The sequence below is a fragment of the Rhineura floridana genome, chromosome 2 (assembly GCF_030035675.1).
Source record: "Rhineura floridana isolate rRhiFlo1 chromosome 2, rRhiFlo1.hap2, whole genome shotgun sequence".
Taxonomy (NCBI): Eukaryota; Metazoa; Chordata; class Lepidosauria; order Squamata; family Rhineuridae; genus Rhineura; species Rhineura floridana.
This window is the reverse complement of record NC_084481.1, coordinates 72,633,314-72,646,205: the sequence shown is the minus strand read 5'-3', so window position 1 is coordinate 72,646,205 and position 12,892 is coordinate 72,633,314.

Sequence of the window (12,892 nt, the reverse complement as noted above, 5' to 3'; positions counted from 1 at the left end):
GACACTTGAAGAGAGACACTGCTTACAAGTGCCTGTACGCTAATGCTAGGAGCCTCCGAACCAAGATGGGAGGACTGGAGTGCTTGGTCTTAGAGAAGAGCATTGATATAGTGAGCATAACGGAGACCTGGTGGAATGGAGAAAACCAGTGGGATACGGTTATCCCTGGATATAAACTATATCGGAAGGACAGGGAAGGACGTATTGGTGGCGGAGTCGCTCTATACGTGAAAGAAGGCATTGAATCCAGCAAGCTGGAAACCCCAAAAGAGGCGGACTCCTCCACAGAATCGTTGTGGGTGGTGATATCATGCCCCAGGAGGGATTTAATACTGGGAACGATCTATCGTCACCCTGATCAAAATGCTCAGGGAGACCTTGAGATGAGATATGAAATTGAGGAAGCATTCAAACTAGGAAATGTGGTAGTAATGGGTGACTTCAACTACCCGGACATAGACTGGCCGCATATGTGTTCCAGTCATGACAAAGAAGCAAAGTTTCTAGATATTCTAAATGACTATTCCCTAGACCAGTTGGTCATGGAACCGACCAGAGGGACGGCAACCCTGGACTTAATCCTCAGTGGGGACCGGGACCTGGTGCGAGATGTAAGTGTTGTTGAACCGATTGGGAGCAGTGACCACAGTGCTATTAAATTAAAAATACATGTAAATGGCCAATTGCCAAGAAAATCCAACACGGTCACATTTGACTTCAAAAGAGGAAACTTCACAAAAATGAGGGGATTGGTAAAAAGAAAGCTGAAAAACAAAGTCCAGAGGGTCACATCACTCGAAAATGCTTGGAAGTTGTTTAAAAACACTATATTAGAAGCTCAACTGGAGTGCATACCACAGATTAGAAAAGGTACCGCCAGGGCCAAGAAGATGCCAGCATGGTTAACGAGCAAAGTCAAGGAAACTCTTAGAGGCAAAAAGTCTTCCTTCAAAAAATGGAAGTCTTGTCCAATGAAGAAAATAAAAAAGAACACAAACTCTGGCAAAAGAAATGCAAGAAGACAATAAGGGATGCTAAAAAAGAATTTGAGGAGCACATTGCTAAGAACATAAAAACCAACAACAAAACATTCTATAAATACATTCAAAGCAGGAGACCATCTAGGGAGGCGATTGGACCCTTGGATGATAAGGGAGTCAAAGGTGAACTAAAGAACGATAAGGAGATTGCAGAGAAGCTAAATGAATTCTTTGCATCTGTCTTCACAGTGGAAGATATAGGGCAGATCCCTGAACCTGAACTAACATTTGCAGGAAGGGATTCTGAGGAACTGAGACAAATAGCGGTAACAAGAGAGGAAGTTCTAGGCTTAATGGACAATATAAAAACTGACAAATCACCGGGCCCGGATGGCATCCACCCGAGAGTTCTCAAAGAACTCAAATGTGAAATTGCTGATCTGCTAACTAAAATATGTAACTTGTCCCTCGGGTCCTCCTCCGTGCCTGAGGACTGGAAAGTGGCAAATGTAACGCCAATCTTCAAAAAGGGATCCAGAGGGGATCCCGGAAATTACAGGCCAGTTAGCTTAACTCTGTCCCTGGAAAACTGGTAGAAAGTATGATTAAAGCTAGATTAACCAAGCACATAGAAGAACAAGCCTTGCTGAAGCAGAGCCAGCATGGCTTCTGCAAGGGAAAGTCCTGTCTCAGTAACCTATTAGAATTCTTTGAGAGTGTCAACAAACATATAGATAGAGGTGATCCAGTGGACATAGTGTACTTAGACTTTCGAAAAGCGTTTGACAAGGTACCTCACCAAAGACTTCTGAGGAAGCTTAGCAGTCATGGAATAAGAAGAGAGGTCCTCTTGTGGATAAGGAATTGGTTAAGAAGCAGAAAGCAGAGAGTAGGAATAAACGGACAGTTCTCCCAATGGAGGGCTGTAGAAAGTGGAGTCCCTCAAGGATCGGTATTGGGACCTGTACTTTTCAACTTGTTCATTAATGACCTAGAATTAGGAGTGAGCAGTGAAGTGGCCAAGTTTGCTGACGACACTAAATTGTTCGGGATTGTTAAAACAAAAAGGGATTGCATTCATCCATTATCAGTATCCCATGATGATCTTGCTGTCATAGCCATAGTCATATAACAAGAGTCTGATGGGAATTTCACAAATACGTCCTTGCCATCAATTCTGAATATGTTGTTGAAATATTGTTGTAAAGTCACATCTCTGCTCTGTCACATATTTGTAGTTAATTCCATAACTTTTTTCTATGTCAAGCCCCATCACATCATTCCAGTCAAGAATTCTGAGTATGTTGCTGAAATATTGCTGCAAAGTCATATCTCTGTTTTTCTTTTTTACAAAATGCACTGGCTCATTTCTTAAGAGTTTCTCCACTGTCACATATCTGTAGCCAACTCCATAGAATTTTTCTATGTCAACCTCCATGATATCATTCCAGTCCAGAAAATTATCCAAGACATTGATAACTTTACCACCAAAATCTTCATTAATTTCTTCAGAGACAACGTTGAATTCCAAACAGTAAACTTTATTTCTAACATCCATAAACTCCAAATCTTTTTCCAATTTCACATTTGTTCCAATCTCCAGGGCTTGTAGCTTCCCTATCCCATCAAACTCCTCTCTCACAGAATCCATTGTTTCTTTAAGCTCCTGCGTCATTTTGTTAAATTCAATTTTCATCTCCTGTCTACCCTGTCTCTGGGTTTGTTTCGTTATCTCAATCTCAACCATTATTTTCTGAAACATAATTTCTTCCATGGTCTCAATCACTTTCCTGGTTGTCCTTCTTAAAACCACAGAAACAAAAATTATTTCAGCCACAATTGGGTTAATGTTCCAGGCTTATATCACTGTAGACATTACAGCCTGCCTTATCTCTATGTATTCAGGAATACAAAAACAAACTTAGTTCCCAACATCAAAACAATTAGTGGCGTCGTGAATAAGCAGATTCATCAAAATGAAATAGACCAAAAAAAAAGTTTTTGTTCCCCCCTCCTCGAAATAGAAATCTCTCTTCCGTTGGTATCTTTAGAATGCACCTCCAGGACAGCTTTTTGCGATAAAAACAAAGATAAGCTTTTTCGATTTCTTTCCTCCTTAATTTTGTTAGTGAAAGAGAAAAGCCATAAAACTCACCTAGAAGTTCTTCACAGCTGATTCATTGACAAATCTCTTTTTTGCTACACCAATTTAAACCAAGTTAAAAAAGAAAATAGAAAGAAGGATGCTTATCTGCCTGTTGAAGTCCGTTTTTCTTTAAAGAAAAGATAAACGTGTCGCTGTAATCAGCAAGAGCTTGATGAAAGTCCGTCCGGCATTGCAGTTTGAACCTTCTCTCATAAATAAATGAAATCCAGTCCTCCCCACAAAAACAGGCTTTGTGGTTGATCTCTACGTTTCTCTCTGACCGGGAGAAAATCTTTACCAGTCAAAAAGAGCGTTGTGACTGATTTTAAAGCTGAAAAAGCTTCTTCTGAGACAAGAGCTCGTCTCAGAGGCAGCACAGGCAAAGCAACCCTTCCCGGAAGTGAGTTCTTCTCCCTCTCTCATAATACTAGAACTCGTGGACATTCAGAGAAGCTGAATGTTGGAAGATTCAGGACAGACAAAAGGAAGTACTTCTTTACTCAGCGCATAGTTAAACTATGGAATTTGCTCCCACAAGATGCGGTAATGGCCACCAGCTTGGATGGCTTTAAAAGAAGATTAGACAAGTTCATGGAGGACAGGGCTATCAATGGCTACTAGCCGTGATGGCTGTGCTGTGCCACCCTAGTCAGAGGCAGCATGCTTCTGAAAACCAGTTGCCGGAAGCCTCAGGAGGGGAGAGTGTTCTTGCACTCGGGTCCTGCTTGCAGGCTTCCCCCAGGCACCTGGTTGGCCACTGTGAGAACAGGATGCTGAACTAGATGGGCCACTGGCCTGATCCAGCAGGCTCTTCTTATGTTCTTATGTTCTTATGTTCTTAGTGTCCAAATCATGAGAAATCATGGTACCACTCTATTCTGCTTCCATAGGTCTTTGCCTGGCATACTGTGCCCAGTTCTGGGATCCATATTGAGAAGCTGGAATGTATCCAGAGGAGGTTGACAAAAATAGTGACTCGTGAGGAAAAGCTAAAGGTGTTCAATTTGTTTATCCTGGGAGGGAGACAATTAAAGGATGACAAGGTTGCCATTTTTAAATATTTTGAAGGACTGTCACATGTATCAGTGGTTCCCAAACTCTCCCTCACTCACATACACGCATACACACAAACCACTTGAAATTTGCTGAGGGTCTTGGTAGATTGCTTAATTATTTTTCGCCCTGTTGTAGCAATTGTAATGTGGTGTGCTAGCTGTATGATTTTAATTGTATTTTATGCTTCTTTTATTTCTTATATATTGTATTTTATTGCATTACAATTTGAATTCCGTATAAGAAATAAAAGAAACAATAAAAATACAATTTTAAAGCAATTGAGTATTTCATGTGATTAATGTGTTGACCTCCCGTTTTAACCAGAAATCCTCAGACATGCCATTGACCTCCTGAATGAAGCTCATGGACCACTGCTGGTCCATGGTTCGCAGCTTGGGGGGCCCTGACTTAGAGGATGGGGGAAAATTATTTTCTGTTGCTCCAAAGGATTGGACCCAAATCTACAGGTTCAAATTGCAATAAAAGGCATTTAGGTTAAACGTTAAGAAGAACTTTCTAAGGTTACAAGCCATTTCACAGTAGAACAGATTGCCTCAAAAGGTGTTGGGATTCTCCTTTGTTTTTAAGCAGAGACTGTATGACCTCTTCTCAGGGATGCTGAATAGTGGGTTTCCTGCATCAGCACAGGGTTGGACTAGATAACCTCTCAGGTCCCTTCTAATTCTATGTTTTTTTTAAAAAAATTAGAGTATCTAATAATATACTGGGTACATAGGTGAATGTCCTTGAAAGAGAAAGCCATATCCAAATCCACAATCTCCATTTCATCTGGAAATTAGCCAAGCATTTAACGGCGGATAGATATTGGCCGATGGCAACCTTGCAATTAGTAACTATGAGAGTACATGATTGCTTTTAGATGATTTCTTATATTTTAGATGGTTCCTAATGGGTTTGAAATGATTTAGATTGTTTTCCATGTGTTTTATTTGATTTTAAATTGTATTGCTTTAACATTTTGATGCTTGCCATCTGGGCTTCTTTGGGAGGAAGAGCAGGATGCAAATTTAATAAGTAGATAATGAAATAAATAAATGTCAACAAGTAGTCTATTTACATCCATTATAATACTGTATGATAAAATGCAAAGAGGTATTATATCAGGGTTAGCCAACCTGGTGCCCTCCAGATAATGTGGCACTACAACTCCCAACAGCCAGAGCCAGCAGGGGCAGTGATCAGGGAGCTGCAGTCCAATAACATCCAGAGGGGACCACATTACCTATTCCTGCCTTAGAGCATAGCAACTTTATCCACAAAGTTGGATTCAAACTTGGTCATACTTAGACTAGACCCATTGAAATCAATATTCTCAGATCTACTCATGATTATTTTAAGTCACATTGGTTTCATGAATCTATGCTAAGCATAACTGAGACTGGATGCAGATCTATAAGGTGGTATTCAATGCTCGTCCTATTCAGAGGAGACCTATTGAAGTGAATTCTGTTTAGGTCTAGGTGTAATTAAGTTTACATTACATACAGACTACTAGCATCAGTCACTATGTAGTGTGCTGCCATGTATGGTCCACTCTTTATAGTCAGCCAGGCTCCCATTTTGGGATCTATTTCTGAAGAGAGGGAAGAAGTAATGACCATGTGGCTGACTGTTGCTAGCACTTTCATGTATTTAGGCTGATAGCTCCAATTACCACATATGTGGACTTGGCCTGAGAAGCATGTGACACATACTCTGCTTTCCCCAATACAAGAACATTGTCTTTTTGCCTCCTCTTAAGCGTATGCTTACACAAGGAGCAAGCAATGATGTAATCCTCTTGTGTAAAATGCATTTCACAAAGTCATCTAGTACAGTTGGCAAGTGACTGAGTGACTGTGTCTTCTGCCACATCCTAATGTGTAAAAACCTCACTGGAGTTAGACACAAGAGTAGACAGGTAATTAAATAGATGAATAGACCTTGGGTTTCTTACAGAACAACAGTATCAGCCAAGACATTCACTCAGATAAATTGGATTCCATTCCCAAATCCCAACAATAAGGACATCAAGGCGTAGAGGCCTCCTGTTGAAAGTTTATTTGTGAAACCTTGGCATTAAAAGCAGCTTCTTTTAAGCCAGGCGTCAGAAAACTGAAATCATTGGGTTACTAGATAAAAAAGACTGGCAGGATCAACAGCATAGTAAAGAAATATCAGCTACTGCATTCCAGCCATTTTCAATACCAATAAAAAAGTAAAACTTATTAACAGCACCTTCTGCATATATACATACTGTTATAGGATTGCAGGTCTGGTCTGCATGATATGAGTCCCCTCCCATCCTATAATCTTGTCCCTGTAGAGAGATGCAGTTGTATCAGAGAGACCTGCTAAATTGTCAGACCTGTTCCTTTCTTTGTTAAGATAATAGGTTGGCCAAGCCTTTCAACTGGTTCATTAACATCTGTAAGGATTTTTGGTCAAGAAGAGATGTATTGCCATAAGAACAAATGGCTAGGGATGCTCCTTGAGGAGGGTGATTCCCCCCCAACAAAGAAGGGTTCTTTTGTGTTATAATGTTAGTCTGAGTAGAAGCTGGGAACTGGAGACACAGAGAAGCTTGCCTGTTCTCCGTGCCATGGCTTCGGGATGCCTTCCTGGAAGCCTGGTGTGAAACCAGGATCTGATAGACTGTTAATGCTGAGAATCCCTCCATCTTATGCTCAGGTTGTATATATGTGTAAAGAAACCATATATGCTATAAGACACTAGAGTCTCCAGTCACCTTCATGCTAAAGAAACCAAACCCTGGGTAAGCTCAGTAACCCCTGGAAGTCTCTCACAGCTTAGACACAAAACACTGGTGTTAGCAGTGGGATTTAGTTTCCTGGAGAAGGAATTGGGAACAAGGTGTTCCCGAGTCAAAATGGAAGGAGGAATAGCAGCACTCCTGGAGTAGATGAAATTGTGGCACCAGGAGGACCAACAACAAAAGCAACAAGAGTTCCAGGAAGTAGCAGCTAACAGAGGAGAGCTGCCAGCAGCTTGAAAGCATATTTGGAGAGAAAAAGGAGACCCCATGTGAGGAGGTGAATGCCTTGCTTGATCAGCCATTACAAGGGGTTGAGAGTGACCCAGAAGCCCAGCTGCAGAAGAGAAAGTGTGCCAACTGCAGAAGAGAAAGTGCAGGAGAAGATGGAGGCATGTGTGTTTGTACATGAGATGCCCCCAGAACCTGGAGAAATAGCTGTGGAAAAATGGCATGTGTGAGAGGAGATGCCAGCACCTGGATAAAGGGATGAGATAAAATCCTTGAGTGACTTTGTCTCTTGGGGGCCCTGAGATGGCCTTACTGGGGGGATCCAGCTCCCACAGTAGGTGCAGCTCTTAAGCAAGCTCCAGCAGCAAGGGTCATTCAGGGCCCTCTGAGTTTTGAAGGCAAAATACACTGGGAGAGTCACCTGCACAATTTGGGCCCATGATTTACACTGGAGATGGTGAGGTGGAACAGAGATTTCTTTCTGCCAGCCTGGGCAGACGAGGCCAGGTAGTTCTGAAGAAGTTGCCCCCAGGTAAAGTTTAGTGGCAGGACTCTGATTTGGAGTTTGGGGCAAGAAATGAAGTGGACTGGGCAAAGGACATTTTCCAAAGCAGCGAGTTGGAGGAAGATAGCTACAGTCTACTGTGTGCTTATGAGAAAGCATATGCTTACCTGGAGAGGTGTCCCAAGATCCTTCATGCAGCAACAGGGATCAACTTGGACTGGGAACTTCACAAAGCCCCAAGACAACGGGCCATGTGGCCAACTGCATGGTTTGGGGGTGGGGTTGGGCTTTTGGAATTGTTTATTGATTTGCCATAGGATGGCAAATCTTGCTATAGGATGTTTTCTGATGGTTTGTGCATTGCCTTTTCAAAATGTTCTTTGCATGCTAGTGGTGTTTAATGGTTTTTGAGGAATTCTTTTGCTAGCTCCCTGCAGTAAGGTTTTGATGTTTAATAGTTGATATAGCATCTCTGTTCGATTTTTTGAGTGTGCAGCTGTTTAGGGGAGCAAAGGGGGGTAGTGTGTGTGTTTGACGGCTGCTTAGCCTAAAGAAATAGTAATTAACTGAAGATTTGCTTTAAAGGAAAGGGCTGTTTTTATATTTGCATTGTGTGGAAAGGTAACTGTGCTATGACCATGCTTTTGATTATGATGTTTCAATGTCTTTATTAACCTCTTTCTGTTATTTCTCTACAGGGAAAGATGCTATTTTGTTGTTTGTTTGCAGGTCTGGGACAGACATTTTTCAGGAAAGTGGGTAGTGTTATAGGATTGCAGGGTTGGTCTGCATGATGTCTATGAACCCCCTCCCAGTCTATAATCCTGTGCCTGTAGAGACATGCAGTTGTATTAGAGAGACCTGCTAAACTTGTCAAACCAGTTCCTTTCGTTGCTAAGATTATAAGTTGACCAAGTTTGTCAACTGCTCTAAAGGTAAAGGTGTCCCTGCACTTATAGTGCGAGTTGTTTCCGACTCTTAGGGTGGCGTCCTGTGACATTTACAAGGCAGACCGTATATGGGGTGGGATTGCCAGTTCCATCCCCGGCCTTTCTTCATCCCCCAGCATATGCCGGGTACTCATTTTACCGACCATGGATGGATGGAAGGCTGAGTGGACCTCGACCCCTTTTACCAGAGATTCGACTCCCTCCTTCCGTTGGAATCGAACTCTGGCCGTGAGCAGAGCTTTGGCTGCGTTACCGCCACTTACCACTCTGCACCACAGAGGATCAACTGCTCTATTAACATCTAAAACATTTTTTTTTTGCCAAGAAGAGATATGTTGCCATAAGAACAAATGGCCAGGGATGCTCCTTGCGGAGGGTGACACCTCTCCCAACAAGGATGTTTTTTTGTGTGTGTGTTTTTGTGTTATTCTGAGGAGATGCTAGGAAAGTTTGCCTACTCTCTGTGCCATGGCTATGGAATACCTTCCTGGAAGCCTGATGGGAAACCAGGTCTGGTAGACTGTTAATGCTGAGAACCCCTCCATTTTACACTCAGGTTGTATATTTGTGTAAATAAGCCATATATGCTATAAAATGCTACAGTCTCCAGTCATCTTCATTCCAAGGAAACCAAACCCTGGGTAAGTGCAGCAATGCTTAGAAGTCTCTCACCACTCAGAAATTAGGGTGCATGCAAGTGTGCAGCCAGATGAAATAATGATAATGAAATCATTTGGACTTACTTTTGAATATGCATGTATAGGATTGCATTGTAAAAAGATTTCATTAGAGCAGGGGTGGTGAACCTGTGATCCTCCAGATGTTGCTGGACTACAGCTCCCATCATCCCTGACCTTTGGCCATGCTTGCTGTGGCTAATGGAAGTTGGAGTCCAATGCCATCTGAGTAGCCACAGGTTGCTCACCTTTGCATCAGGGGTGTAGTCATCCATGGTCCTGTGGGGTCTTAGTCCCTTTAATCTTTGGGGAGCAGGGTCCCTTTGTCTCCAGCATAATTTCCTTCTAATTGGAGCCACGGTTCAGCCACTGAGAAGACTCACTGAGAGAGAGAGAGAGAGAGAGAGAGAGAGAGAGAGAGAGAGAGCATGTGTGAGAGTGAGAGAGTGTGTTTCAGCTTTTAATTGTTTTAAGATGTTTTATATATGTGTGTGTCATGCCTGGCAAGGTGAAATGCAAATGAAGTGTGTGTGTGTGTAATATGCAGCTGACCAGAGGTTAGGATCAGGAATTTCCATGTTTAAGTTTCCTCCTAAAACTCATAAACTGCCCAAATGCAGTTACTCTGAGTCTTAGTGTTGCAATGAGTTAAAATTAAAATGTTGTACTAAAATGAAATCAAATAATGCAAAATGAAACATATGATTGCTTTCCTTGCTTTGTGAAAAGTACAGGAGTTTTCCGCTTATCTGCTTCTTTAGCAATTAAAGATGTTATTCCCAGCTTGTAGGACCAAGGTCAAGGATAGAGGAAGTTTGGGATGAGAACAGAGAAGTGGACCAGAATAGACAGATGCTGAGAAATTAAACAATGATAGGAAAGCACCGAAATGATGTATTCTTGATTAGCTATGCATTTCTGATATTATGTATGTGACGCATCTATAGCCTATAAATATGATGACTGTCAGCTATTCTGGAGAGCCACTTGACTGTGGCCCTCCCTTTGCAAAGGTATTAAAAGGCAAGACTTTATACTGATCTGGTCTCGTCTCTATTCCTTATTGGCATCTCAAGGAATTGAGAGCTTTTATCAGTCGGGCCTCCATCCAGGCCTGGCTCCTTTTTGTAACATTAGTATGGCAACCAAGAGGAAAACTCAGCAAAGGAAATTCCTTACCTTACAGTATCTTAGTACATTTGCCCTTGTACATGCACAGAAAATAGTAAATTTAGCTGAAAGGCAACATGTGGAGATCTGCATTGATTATTGCAATGCTTCATTGAGGGAAATACTCTAAACAAAGAAATGGAAATCTCATTTTATTGTATAATCTTAGAAGCTTGTATAATCTTAGAAGGAGGCATGGCTTTGTGGGGACATGGCATGACTATCATGAAGGGACCCAGCATTTCTGAATTTGCCTCTACACTACTGCTCTGCATTGCACCAAGGACACAAGAAGTAAGGGAACATAATTTAGACTCCAGTCTCGTTGGTCCCAAGCAGCTTGTTTGAGGTTTTGTTGTTTTGCATAGATTTGGAATTCAGCAGCCAGGTCTTTTGCTCTTGAATATATTTAAGAGTGTATTGAAAAAACATTTGCATTGCAAATGTTCTTTTAAAACATTTCTGGTGGTTGTTTTATGCATCTCAGAATAACATAATGTGATACAGCTTCTCCAAAAAATAAAAATGTGGTTTCCAACACTTAGGTGAGATGTACCAGCTCCTTCCCCTACCTGTCCTAAATGGAACCTGCTCAAAGGTGGAGCTCCACTGCAATTGAGCCATACCAGCCATTCCCAACCTGGTGCCCTCCAGATGCTTTGGATGACAACTCCCATCAGTACGTGCCAGCTGAGTTGTGAGACCAGTGCTCTTATAAAAGAAATGAATTGATTGCTCCTTCATTAAATTTGCATACTCAGCGTGACCTACAGGTTTCCATAATGCTAGCCATCCTCTAGGACACTCCTGACAGGTTAAGCAACATTAATTTTAAAGGGGGAAGGGTTGCAGCTCTGTGGTAGAATGCATACTTTACATGGTGTCTCCAGGTAGGACCCTGCAGTGTCAATGCCAGTAAGTGCCAGTAAGTGCAGTAGTTAGTGTAGTAGTGTACTTACTGGCATAGATAGATGGATCGATGGCCTGACTCAGGATAAGGCAGCTTCCTATGTGCCGAAGCCTCAGAGCTGAGGAGAAGAAATTTCCTATGCTTGTGAGAACACACACGAGGCAGGACTTAAGAGCATCTTTGGACATGGCAATTCTGTGCAACTGGCTTAATGTATGGGTACCCCTGCATTTGGCCAGTCAAGTTTTTTTTCCTGTGCCCAAGGGGTGGCATTGCACAGGGAAGCTGCAGGCTGTATGGCAGAAAGTGGTAGGTGGAGTTAGGGCATGTTTCAATATATCCCAATGGCAAAAGCTCTCTGTACATCAGAAATAAGCATGCCAGAAAGAAAGCTAGGCATTTCCCAAACACTGCGGCCTTCTATCATCAGGCAAATGTTTTAGGTGGGGGAGTAATTAAGCATACAACCCATGATCTGCATCCTGAAGTGACACAGTCCTGGATGGACTGTCCCACATTTCTAAAGCGTAAATTGATTTTTAAAAAATGTACTTTATAATTTTAAAGCCATTTTGTAAATGGACCAGCAGATTGCACATTGCAGCTAGTACGTAGCATTGTCAACCCAAGCAACTCAAATTTATGTTATAATCGTAGATATGAAAATAACTCAAATATTCACCATAAAAAGCTGGTGTCTTTGCTCCTTTCAGCAGCTCAGTTGGGAATAGCTAGTAAATGGAAGTGTAAAGATGGCCTATTAAGGGAAGGTCGATGGTCTCAAGTGTGGGACATAGCTTTCTCTGAACACCTTCCCTACCATCATCATGTGGTTTATGGTCTGGTGAAACTGGACAAATTTGACAGGGTCTGCTTTACCTTTTCAAGCTTTGTTAACAGTAGCAACCAATTGTTTCACGCACACCATACCCACACAGGCCTCTGGGTGGGTTATTTCAGTATTGGCTCTACATGTATTGGTTGGAAAATTTGAATAAAAATATTAACACACAAACACACATTTAGGAAGAGAACAGGTATGTGAGGAAGGTGAAATATAGTATCAGTATTAATTGTGCCATGTGTCAATCTTTCCAAGAATGAAATATCAGCAGAATGTATATGACACATTATATCAAGACATGTTCAGATAGGGTTACCATAAATATACATATAAATAAAAGTAGCAGTAACTTACATCATAAAATTAAAATATATTGTTACACAAGTAGCAGCAATGTTGGCATCTTCTGTGACAGTTTTTCTATGCAAGATAAACTGGTGAAATCATTCTTCACATTATTTACTTCAACACTGTATATCCAGTGCTTAGAGGTAACGGTAGAATTATTATACAGAAAAACAGACATATGTTAGAATTGGTTCAAAGCCTTGATTATGAGGATGGGAGGAACTGAGCCACTTTCAAGCATAACGTGTTTCACATTGTGCTATACTGAGTGTTACTATCTACTCCCAAATCTATCTGTTAAA